Source organism: Eriocheir sinensis, chromosome 34 (genome assembly GCF_024679095.1).
Source record: "Eriocheir sinensis breed Jianghai 21 chromosome 34, ASM2467909v1, whole genome shotgun sequence".
Lineage (NCBI taxonomy): Eukaryota > Metazoa > Arthropoda > Malacostraca > Decapoda > Varunidae > Eriocheir > Eriocheir sinensis.
Genome location: NC_066542.1, coordinates 15,340,582 through 15,353,081, shown reverse-complemented (window position 1 = coordinate 15,353,081; position 12,500 = coordinate 15,340,582). Strand labels below are relative to the sequence as shown.

The window sequence follows — 12,500 nt, the reverse complement described above, 5'->3', positions numbered from 1 at the left end:
GGAGGCGTGGAGGCAACAGAGGTATTAATAGAAGAAGTACTAACGGTGTGACATGAACATTTGGAGCAGTAGTAGTGGAAGTAGTGTTAGTAAAGTGGTGGTGGTGTGGTAGGAAGGGCGTGTGGCGGGAAGGCGTGTGGCGGGCAGGCGTGGAGGCAACAGAAGTATTACCAACAGAAGTACTAACGGTGTAACAGTAGTAGTGGAAGTATTGTTAGTAAAGCTGGTGGTGGTGGTGGTGGTGTGGTAGGAAGGGCGTGTGGCGGGCAGGAGTGTGGCGGGCAGGAGTGGAGGCAGCCGAGGGGAGCCGCGCGGCGCGTCACCCTCCCCGGCACTATTGTTCACGACTCACTGAATGGGGTTTAAAATGAATAATTTGAGGTCATTGATTCCAGCCGGCGACCTGACCTGTTCCATAATGAATCTTACTTTCCCTCGCTCTCTCCCTCCCTCCCTCCCTCTTTCCTTCTCTCTCTCTCTCTCTCTCTCTCTCTCTCTCTCTCTCTCTCTCTCTCTCTCTCTCTCTCTCTCACCCCTTAAATCACAGTCTCTCTCACACACGCGCTCTCACTAACTCCCTTCCTCCTCCTCCTCCTCCTCCTCCTCCTCCTCCCCTCCTTCATTATTCCTGTTTCCCTTTCTTTATTTTCATATTTTCGTATTTGCTTTTTCGTTTTCTTCCTCGTTTTTTTTTCCCTCTTTTGCTATGATATTATTAAACTCCTTCCCTTCTACTTTCTTACCGCTTCTCTCCTTTCTTCTCCTCTCTTCTCTTCTCTTCCTTTTTCTTATACTTCTTTCTCATTCCAATCCAATAAACACACACACATACACACACACACACGCACACACACTTGACTCGTTCTCAGGAATATAAGGCTTCGGGAAGGAGGGAAGGAGGAGGATATGGGGAGGAGGAGGAGGAAGATGAGGAGAAGGAGACTGGGTGGATGGGGAGAGAGGGAGTGGAGGAATGAGGGCGGAGGGAGGTAACGTGGAAGAGGCTTTGTTAGTGGATGGAAATATGAGGAGGTGGAGGTGGATGGTAGAATGAAAATAGTAATGAGTGAATGAAGAAGGCTAAGAAAGAAATGGGTTGCTATATGAAGGAATAGGCTGGTTAGTTGACAATAGAGACCCTTAAGAGGCGACTACCTAACCCTATCTAACTTAACGTAACCTAATCTAATTTAACATTACAAAATCTTAACTTAACCTAACTTAACCCTAACAAAATCTTAACCTAACCTAAATCAACCTAACCAAACTTTACCGAATCAAATCTTAACCTAGCCTAATTTAACCTAACCTAACTTAACCTAACCTAATTTAACCTAACCAAATCTTAACCTAACCTAATTTAACATAATCTAATTTAACCTAACCTAACTTAACCTAGCCTAATTTAACCTAACCTAACTTAACCTTACCTAACCTAACTTTCAACTTAACTTTACCTAACCTAACCAAACCTAACCAAATCTTAACCTAACCTAACTTAACCTGACCTAACTTAACCTAACCTAACTTAACCTTACCTAACCTAACTTTCTAACTTAACTTTACCTAACCTAACCAAACCTAACCAAATCTTAACCTAACCTAACTTAACCTGACCCTGCTTAACCTATCTTAACCAAACCTAACCTGACCCAACCTACTGTGATCCATGAGTAGAATATTTGAGTTGCAAGATGGGTGGGATGAAGTCTTTGTTTCTGACCTAGATCTCCATCCTCCCACTCCACCTTTCCTTTAGGCTCACAAGAAAACAATACAATTTCATGTCATTTCTAGAGCGACTGTAGCGCCCAACCCACGCACGCAACGCCATAATGCCCCCCAAAAAATAGAAGTGAACTGAGTGGACGAAGAAGGAAGAACATGTGAGTTAAGGGTGAGGAAGGGATGATGGAGAACAATGATGATGATGATGATGATGATGATGATGATGATGATGATGAAGGGAAGGAAACGAGAAGATGATATATAGATGTAGGAATAGGAGAAGTAGGAAGAGGCAGAGGAGGAGGGGGAGGAGGAGGAGGCGAAAGAGATGGAGGGGAGGAAACAAACAATGAGGATATATAAAAAAAACGTAAAATAATGAAAGATGATAAAAATAATAATGATAATAGTATGTCAAGAATAATAACGATCAAGAAGAAGAAAATCAAGAAGAAAACAAGAAGGAAACGAACGAAAAGAACAGGAATATTAAAAGTGTTGAGCGAACGCCAGGAGGTGAGAGGAAGACGACAAGAGGAGGAGGAGGAGGAGGAGGAGGAGGAGGAGGAGGAGGCGCAATATGCCCTTTCACCCTTGGTCTCACCTGACAGAGCGGCTGATAGATTTTGGAGGTGAGAGGAGGTGAGGGGGGAGGGGGAGTGGGGAAGGGGAGGAGGGGGAGGAGCGGGGGCAGGCGGCAAAATTCTGGGGGATTGACAATAAGATGGAAATTTGTCCCTCATTTCAACTCGATATTAGAAGACTTCAGGTATTGCTTTCTGAAGGGAGAAGAGGGGAGGGGGGGAGAGGGAAGGAGGGTAAACAGGGGGAGGGAGGGGGAGGGAAGGGAGTGGAGTAAGAGAGGGAGAGAGAGGGAGAGAGGGGCGTGTTGATGTATATATTTCTTTTTTCATTAAGAGGAAAATATCAAGAGGGGAGAGAGTGTGTGTGTGTGTGTGTGTGTGTGTGTGTGTGTGTGTGTGTGTGTGTGTGTGTGTGTGTGTGTGAGAGTGTGTGTGTGAGTGTGTGTGTGTGTGTGTGTGTGTGTGTGTGTGAGAGAGAGAGAGAGAGAGAGAGAGAGAGAGAGAGAGAGAGAGAGAGAGAGAGAGAGAGAGAGAGAGAGAGAGAGAGGAAAAAGCCATTAGCCTCCCATATATACTACAAAGCTTAATTCTTTTCATCAGTTTTCACAACAGCGCAGCGTTCACACACACACGCAAAAAAAAGAAAAAAGAAATAAAATGTATAAATTGGCGTCCGTGATATTTGATGCAATTGTTTATTTTTTGCTGTTACCATTTTTTTTTTTTTTGCGTGGCGTTGCTGTCAAACAATAATATTAACAGAACCGACAAAAAAAGATACGACATTAATATTGAAAACAGTTACCAGTGATGCCAACAACAAAAAAGAGAGAGCTGTCCATTGCGGTATTAAAACAACAACTCCAATAATTATAATTCTACTGATAATTATGACGACGGTAATAATAATAATAACAACAATAATAATAATAATAATAATAATAATAATAATAATAATAATAATAATAATGATAATACCTAGAGCGAACATCCAAAAATAACAAGTCAGCTCGGGAGTAACAACAACAACAACAGCAAGAAGAAGAAGAACAACAACAACAACAACAATAAAGATCACCACTACCACCACAACAACAACATCCACTCTGATACATGAATACATATTACCTCTCTCTCTCTCTCTCTCTCTCTCTCTCTCTCTCTCTCTCTCTCTCTCTCTCTCTCTCTCTCTCTCTCTCTCTCTCTCTCTCTCCCAAAACATGTGAGAGAGAGAGAGAGAGAGAGAGAGAGAGACACAAACGACACCACTCTCTCTATCCCCACCCCCAACAATACCGAGACAACCTAAACAAGCAAAGTGGAGATAGTGGTGGTTGTAGAGGTGATAGTGGTGGTGGAGGTGGTGGTGGTTGACAGGTGGGCGGGTCTTTTCGTCCGGCAATTAGGCAGGTGTTTCAATTACCTTTGTGAAGCATTCGTCTGCCGCGGCCAATTACCTTCTATTCCAGGTGTGATTATAATACCAGATGAACCTTTTTTTTATATGCTCTCTCTCTCTCTCTCTCTCTCTCTCTCTCTCTCTCTCTCTCTCTCTCTCTCTCTCTCTGTGTGTGTGTGTGTGTGTGTGTGTGTGTGTGTGTGTGTGTGTGTTGACAGGCAGCACATGAAGATCAGCTGATAAGGAAGCTTGACGTGCGGCTTATCAAGAACAGCTGGTGTTTAGCGGGTGATTACATGGAGGCAATTATCCTTGCTTTAAGTGTTCTCCTCACCTCCTCCTCCTCCTCCTCCTCCTCCTAATACACTTTTGGCCTAGAAATAGAAATCGTTTATGTTCTGCGTGAGAAGCCTCTATAGATCGTATATGAAACAAAGGGTCTTGGTGTATTTATCAGCAATGAACTAAAACCCTCTTGCAATCTAATTCTGCCTGTAAAAATAATACGCCATGACTAAGTTTGTCGCGAGAGTAATGATATTCTCGTATAACTCGTTTGCGTGACCTCGACTACACTGCGCAATACAGTTCTGGTTCCAAATTACAGCAACACCAGCAACAGTCAAACAATAATCATCATATAGTTTGCATATCAATTCAACATTATTCAGACAGGCAGAAGAATAAGACAAATATAGAAAGTAATGTTCCTTTTGTATAATTTGTTGCGAGACCTCAACTAGAGTGCCCAGTGCAGTTCTGGTTGCCAATGCCAGCAACACACAACAGTCACAACATTATCACATCACAAAACAATCAGATCATTTCAAAATCATTCAGACAAACAACAGTGGAAGGCAAAATAATAATACTTACCTAACCTGCAGTACAGCTTTGGATCTGACACTCCAGCCATGTATATGTACATACACCTCCCCAGGGCTGCTTCCCTGCACGGATATTAAGTGGAGTCACGTCAGTCTCTTTCGAGGGTGCCGCCGTCCACTGCAGCTATCACAGGCGGCCACTCGAGCTGCCGGTGAAGAGGGGAGCATCATAAGTGGCACAAAATTGCAGTCCCTTATCGTCCACCCATCAACCCCGACCCTATATACCGTGCATGAGTAGAGGCAAACGAGGTTATCAGACAATATAGATCAGGTACATTTTTAAACAAGCAAGGAAAGTGAACGTATAGTATGGAGTATGGAGTATGCATCTCATGTGTGGGGGGGCTCCACTCACACAGCTCTCCTTGACAGAGTGGAGTCAAAGGCTCTTCGTCTCATCAGCTCTCCTCCTCATACTGAAAGTCTTCTACCTTTTAAATTCCGCCGCCATGTTGCCTCTCTTTCTATCTTCTATCGATATTTTCACGCTGACTGCTCTTCTGAACTTGCTAACTGCATGCCTCCCCCCCTCCCGCGGCCCCGCTGCACACGATTTGCTACTCATGCTCATCACTATACTGTCCAAACCCCTTATGCAAGAGTTAATCAGCATCTTCATTTTTTTCATCCGTTACACTGGTGAACTCTGGAACAATCTTCCTTCATCTGTATTTCCTCCTGCCTATGACTTGAAGTCTTTCAAGAGGAGGGTATCAGGACACCTCTCCTCCCGGAATTGACCTCCCTTTTGGCCACTCTGTAGTCTTTTTAGGAGCAGCAAGTAGCGGGCTTTTTTTTTTCATTATCGTTTTATTTTTCTGTGCCCTTGAGCTGTCTCCTTTGCTGTAAAAAAAAAAAAAAGTGATCTGAAGGGTTTTGTAGAAATTGCCAATTATTTCCCCCCAAAAGGCTAAATAAAAGGTAGATCGCGAGAGAGTGAAGAGTAAAATGGACACAACACACCAAAAAGTAAAAAAAGTTAAACTGAAAGAGAAAAAGTGGAAAATACAAAAGTCACCCGTAAAACATACCCCTCCATGGACCACGTGTTCTTTTGTATCGAAACAGATGCGAAATAAAGAGAAAACGAGAAAATATAAAACAACCCCCCAAATCCCCTCCCCCCCCAAACACAAACACCCACACACTACAGGAATAAAACGAAAAGGAAAGGTTCGCGCAGGTATGTAGGCAGATATACAGGTAGGCGGCGGCATGGTGGCGGAGGCGAGGTGGGGCACGCGGCCACAAAAGCAAAAGTCGTGCGAATATCCGTCCGTTTCTGTTGGTCCGTGGAGGGAAAAACGTTCAATATCGAGCTCTTTGTGGGCAGTCCCTCCTCCATTTTCTATACGGGTTGTTTTTTCAAATTTTCGTTCGTTCGCTCGTCACAGAAACCGGGAATTTTGTTGTGCTTTGCCGCCTGTCGTTTTCTCTCTCGTATGCGGCGGAGGGAGGAAAGGGTGAGGGAGACTGAGAATATACATACACACATATACATATATACATACAGATAGATAAATACAGAAAGATACATACTCATTAACCTGCACTGGAGTCGAACCCATGTCCAGGCGACGAAGCGTATATCGCCACTTAAGGGTACAGAAGGCGTAGAGATTAAGCTAAGGACGGTGTTAAGGCAAAGATTAAAGGCTACCTGAGGAACAAGCCGAATGGAGACCCGCCCTTACACAAACAACCCCGTCGGACGAAGGTATAAGTCAAAACATTTTGAGGCACAATGGTTAACTTTACGATATAACATGAAGAATAATAAGAAAGGAGCAGTATGATCGTATGAACAGTATGATAGATTAACGGGGTTTTTTCTTAATTATTTTTTTGCCCTTGAGCTGCTTCCTTCACTGTGGAAAAAAAGAACAGAATACAGTATGATAGAGTGATATAAATAGTATAATGCATTGTTAGTACTGTAATTCTTCTCTGATATCAAGGAAACTAAATGAATTGATGGAATGGGATAGTTACCCCTTGCATATATGTTTTTTAGTGGTAGTAACAACACTAATTATCAAAGTACCGCACATCAAACACGCAAACAATCACACACACACACACACACACACACACACACACACACACACTGGTATACCTCTCCCCTCTCACTCACATACCCATCTTCCTCCCTCGCTCTCTCTCCTCCCTCCCCCTCACCACCATCACTACCACCGCCGCCACCACCACACCGCCACCGCCGCCACAATACACTAGCACAGTTGACCACAAAGCAACGCTGCCAATGCAAAACAAAAGGATATTTTCATTTGGCGGGGCGCGGCGGCCGGCTGTTCCCCGCTCCACTGACGCTGCCTTTGTGGTATATATGAAAATTTCAGCATGGCGGCCTGCCCCTGATGAAAAAAAGGGGAGCAGGGGAGCGCGGAAGGGGAGGAAATGGGAACAGAGGCTGGGAAAGGGGAGGGATGAGGAAAGGGTGAGGAAAGGGGTGGGAAGGGGGATGCAGGCTGGGTGAGTCGGGGAGAAATGAGGAAAGAGGTTGGAAAAGGGTTGGAGAGAGAAATGGAAGGTGGGGAGTTGGAAGGAATGAGGAAGGGGGAGGAAATGGGACGAGAAGTTGGGTGGTGGGGAAGTAGGAGGAAAGGGGTTGGGGAGTTGGGGAGGAATTGGAGAGTGGTTGGAAAAGGGTTGGAAAGAGAAATGGAGGCTGGGGATCTGGGGGGGAATTAGGGAAAGGGGAGGAAAGGGGATGGAAATGGGACTAGAGGCTGGGGAGTTAGGAAAAGCAGGAGGAAAGGGGTAATAAGGGGAATAGAGGCTTGGGATGAATAGGGGGAACAGAGCTTGGGGATTTGGGAAGGAATCAGAAAATGGGAGAATGGAAGATGGGGAGATAAGGAGGCATGAAAAAAGGGGTAGCAAGGGGAGAATAGAGCTGGGGAGTTGAGGACCATTGAAGGGAGAGTGGTAGAAAGGGAGAAGAAAATAGAAGATGGGGAAGATGGCAGTTTAGGAGAAAGGGTTCCAACATCCTCATCCCAAACCAGTGAAGAAAAAGGAAAGATATCGTTTTCCTAAAGATAACAAAAAAAAGAGTGGATAAAACAGATTGAAAGAAGAGTAAAAGAGGAGTAGAAGAGAGTATAGGTAATTGCAAACGAAGCAGAAGGTTGATGTTGAACTGAAACGAAACAAAAGGGAATTGAAACATCCTCATCCTCTTCAACCCTTTCACTCCTCCCTCCCCTTCACATTCAACTCGCCTCCACCTCCAAATTAAAAACGAAACAGCAGCAATAGTAGCAGCAGCACCAGCAGCAGTAGTAGTAGTAGTAGTAGTAGTAGAAGTAGTAGTAGTAGTAGAGGTAAAAGTGCGACAAAATAGTGGTGTTCGAGGGAATGAAATAGCAACATGAAGGGAGGGACGAAATAAACAACAAAGCACGTCAGGAGCCTTTTGATGGGTAACTAATGAAAAGCTTAGTCGACAGGGGGATGACACAACACACACGCCCGCCGCTGAGTAAAAAGGAAGCACACAGGTAAAAGCGGGTTAAACTAATTACATCAAATGACCCCAGGTAAGCCCAGGTAAGCTATTAATTATTGATGGACACGCAGAGGTCATTTGCAGATAGGGAGAAATGATTAATTTGTGAAAGGGAAAACTAGAAACCGATTTAAAAGAACGAAATATGAAAATAAGAAACTGGGAACGAATACAAAAGAAAATAAGAAGACAATAAGAATCAAAGTAAAATTTATGAACCAAACAGGAAATGAATTTTGAGAGAGAGAGAGAGACGTAGGTATGGGTCTTTCCTTCTCTCACTCTCTTTTCTTCCCCTTTCAAACTATCTCCTTCCCCTGTTCACCTTTTTCTCCATTCCTTCCTTCCCTTCACCCATTCTCCTCACTCCAATAACTAACCTCCATCATCCCTCCATCTCTCTTCTTTCCCTTTCCTCCACTCTTCTCTTCCTCTACTTCACTTCTCTCTCTCTTCCCATTCCTCCATTCCTCCTCTCTTCCCCTTTCTTAGTACCTATTTTCTGCATCTCTCTCCTCTATCCCCCTCTTTCCCTCCTTTCTCTCTCTTCTTCCTTTCTCTTCCCCTCTTTCCTTCACATGTCCCTCTCTCTTCCCCTTATTAGCTACCCTTTCCATACACACCCCTCTCTCTTCCCCTTCTGCTCTCCCTCTAATTCCCTTTCCCCTCCCTTCCTCACTCTCATATCTCCCTCACCCTCTCACTTGCCCTTCCCCTCTCCCTCTCCCTCACCTTTCCCCTCATTTGAAAAGAAAGAAAGAGAAAAAAGACAAACCAATATGTAACTCTCTTTCTGTCCCCCTCCCTCCGTTCCTCTCTCCCTCCCTCCCTCTTTTCCTCATTGCAAAAGGTAAACCAGACACTTTTTTTTAAACACTTTCAAAAACAGGTGATTGGAAACTGGAAACGAATTAAAAAGCGAAAGAGAGAAAGAGAAATTGAATAACAAAAAAGGGAGACAGAGAGAGACAGAAGGAAATAATAATAATAATGAAAAAAAAAGCGTATATAGAGAGAAAGGGAGAGAGAAGGGAGAGGAATGTAAATGGGTGGCGGGAGAGGGGAGAAGGGAAGGGGAGAGAGCGGGAGAGAAGGGGGGAGAGTAGGGGGTAAATGTGGGGGTGGGCATTTTTTTTAGGGGGGCACTAATTGTGTTCCACGTGACAGGTAAATGTGGTGACGTGTTTTTAATTAACGTACGTACACACACACACACACACACACACACACACACACACACACACACACACACACACAAACACACACCTGGTGATTGAAATTATGTATGTATATGGGTGGGTGGGTGGCATCGCTGTGTGTGTGTGTGTGTGTGTGTGTGTGTGTGTGTGTGTGTGTGTGTGTTTATAAAAGGAATATTGATACAAAGGAATTCGTTAAAGGGACAAAAATGGTGGATAAAAATATATGTAATTGTTTATCATTATTACATTTACTACTACTACTACTACTACTACTACTACTACTACTACTATTACTACAACTACTACCACTACCACTACTACTACTACCACTACTACTTTAATGATAAACAATACACCCTTTTAGCACCCTTCCCCCGACACACCCCAACCACTACCACCACCACCACCACCAACCCCACCACCACCACCACCACCACCACATAAATTCGATGACGGACACAAAATATTAACCGATAATGCAAAAATTCCATCATTATTAATCTGAAAATATGCCTGTCCTCATTATTTATGGCGAGAGAGAGAGAGAGAGAGAGAGTATGGGGATATATAGTCGTAAATTAGACTGCATATCACCGCATGATATCTAAAATGCTTTCTCTCTCTCTCTCTCTCTCTCTCTCTCTCTCTCTCTCTCTCTCTCTCTCTCTCTCTCTCTCTCTCACTCTCTCTCTCTCTCTCTCTCTCTTCGCTCTCTCTCTCTCTCTCTCTCTCTCTCTCTCTCTCTCTCTCTCTCTCTCTCTCTCTATTTCTCTCTCTCTCTCTCTCTCTCTCTCTCTCTCTCTCTCTCTCTCTCTCTCTCTCTCTCTCTCTCTCTCTCTCTCTCTCATAAGTAACATAACACTAAAACATGACCACCGCCATCACTTCCTTCATCCATATATCTGCTAAAGAGAAGATTATATCGTTTATGAATGTAGCCTCTTTATTAACGAAAGGCATTTATATTACCTACCCTTCGATGTTTCCATGTTTCTTCTTTTTCTTTATGATTAGTCTTCTTTTGCCTCACTAATTCCTCTTTTTCCTTTTATTCTTTTTATTATTGTTATTCCTACTTCCTTCTTTTCTCTTTTTTCTCCTCCTCCTCTTCCTCCTCTTCCTTCAACTCCACCGCTCCTCCTATTCCTCCTTCTATCAAATAACAGAACAATTCCAGCATTTATCTGTATCAACAAAATAAAATATGTATTGATAGTTATATACATCGGGTGAGGTCTCTCTCTCTCTCTCTCTCTCTCTCTCTCTCTCTCTCTCTCTCTCTCTCTCTCTCTCTCTCTCTCTCTCTCTCTCTCTCTCTCTCTCTCTCTCTCTCTCTCTCTCTCTCTCTCTCTCTCTCTCTCTCTCTCTCTCTCTCTCTCTCTCTCTCTCTCTCAAGCAACACAGTCGATACATCTTTCATCATTCACACATTACTCATCCCCCCTTCTTCCTCCTCCACACCTCCTCCTCCTCTTCCTCCTCCTCCTCCCCCTCCAGGCTCTCAGGAACACGGGCTCAATAAGGATTTAATACACCTTCGCCGCCTCCTTCGTATAAAATGAGAGAGACGCATTGCCGAGCCGCCCGAGGAGTTACCCCTTAAAAAGAAAAGAAAAAGGCAAAAGAAAATGGGAGTTTGCGCCTCGCTGAAGAAGAAAATGGGAAAGCGAGGTCGTAGTTGTCGTTGCTGCTGCTGCTGTGCCTGATATTTTTCATCCTACTCTTTTTGTCCTCTTTTTTAATTAATAAGAGTTGAAGAATTGACATAAATTACCTCCTGAGTTGGTTATGGGAAAGGGGAGGAAGGGAAGAGGAGGAGGAGGAGGAGGAAGAGGAGGAGGGGGAGGCGTGACGGGAGGGAGAGAGGAAGAGGCAGGGAGAGAGGGAGAGAAAGAGGGAGATAAGATTAATGGGTAATTGATTGCATAAAAATGAGACGGCGTTATTATTTAAAAAAGTTTATTAAGAGATAGATAGACAGATGGAGGGATACACACACACACACACACACACACACACACACACACACACACGTCACGGCTGGATATACACTTCGGTACACACAACTCGAAAACATACACACAATACGCACACACATATAACACGCACACGCAGTCTATGTAGGTATACACAGTCCCCATTGGTGCACATGACTTATGGGCTCAGTGTACGGCCTTTCCAAACACACACACACACACACACACACACACACACACACACACACACACACACACACACACACAGAGAGACTCATAAAGTAATGTCCAATAGACTTGTCTGGAGAGAGAGGAAGAAGAGGAGGACGAGGAGGAAGAGGAGGAGGAGGAGAAAGAAGACAGAAAGAAACAGGTAATGTTGATAGTATTAGTACAGTAGTAGTAGTAGTAGTAGTAGTAGTAGTAGTAGTAGTAGTAGTAGTAGTAGTAGTAGTAGTTAAAAGAGGAAGTTGAAGACGAAACAAAGGAGGAAGAGGAAGATAAAGAAGAAGAACATGAAAATAACGAAAGGAAGCAAAGAACAAGCAAGTTCGAATAAGAAGAGTACACACACACACACACACACACACACACACACAAGAACGAGATAGAGATAAATAGATAGAAAAGGAGAAAGAAAAAAAGAAAAAAGAATGAGAAGGAAAGAACGCCCCTTTCCCCCTCCTCAACCCCCCTTTCCCCCCTCACACACACACACGCACACAGAGACGCGACGTTTTTTTCACGGCGCTCTCATCCTTAATCGCCAGTAACGTGCGATGCTTTCATTAAAAACTTGCTCTCATTATACAAATCTGTCGCATAATTACGTAGACATCGAGACGGGGAGGAGGCGGAGGAGGAGGAGGAGGAGGAGGAGGAGGAGGAGAGGCGCAACCCACCATCCAGAAACCGCCCCAGCACTTCACCCCAAACGCCCTGCACTTAAGGACTATTCCATGTTGTAAAAAGATTCTTGGGGTATTTTCCTGTGTTTTTTTTACCCTGTCGCCTTGTCCCCTCTCCCCTTGTCCCTGGTATCCTCCCCGCTTTCTCCTCTCCCCGTCCCCTCTCCTTGTCCTTCCTCCTATCCTTCTTTCGTCGTCTCCTCCTCTTCTCCTATCTTTTTCTCTGTCCCGCACTAGTCTCCTCTTCCTCCTCTTCCTCATCCCTATTATACTCTATCTTC

General features: G+C 44.1%; 1 long non-coding RNA gene across 1 annotated transcript in view; it reads right to left on the bottom strand.

Moving 5' to 3' along the window:
• The window catches only part of LOC127007138 (uncharacterized), a 104,786-nt gene that overhangs the window by 17,527 nt on the left and 74,759 nt on the right, over positions 1-12,500 (bottom strand). Inside the window, exon 5 of the long non-coding RNA XR_007760083.1 lies at positions 4,588-4,744. This is a non-coding gene — a long non-coding RNA (uncharacterized LOC127007138). The remainder of the gene's footprint in view (positions 1-4,587; positions 4,745-12,500) is intronic.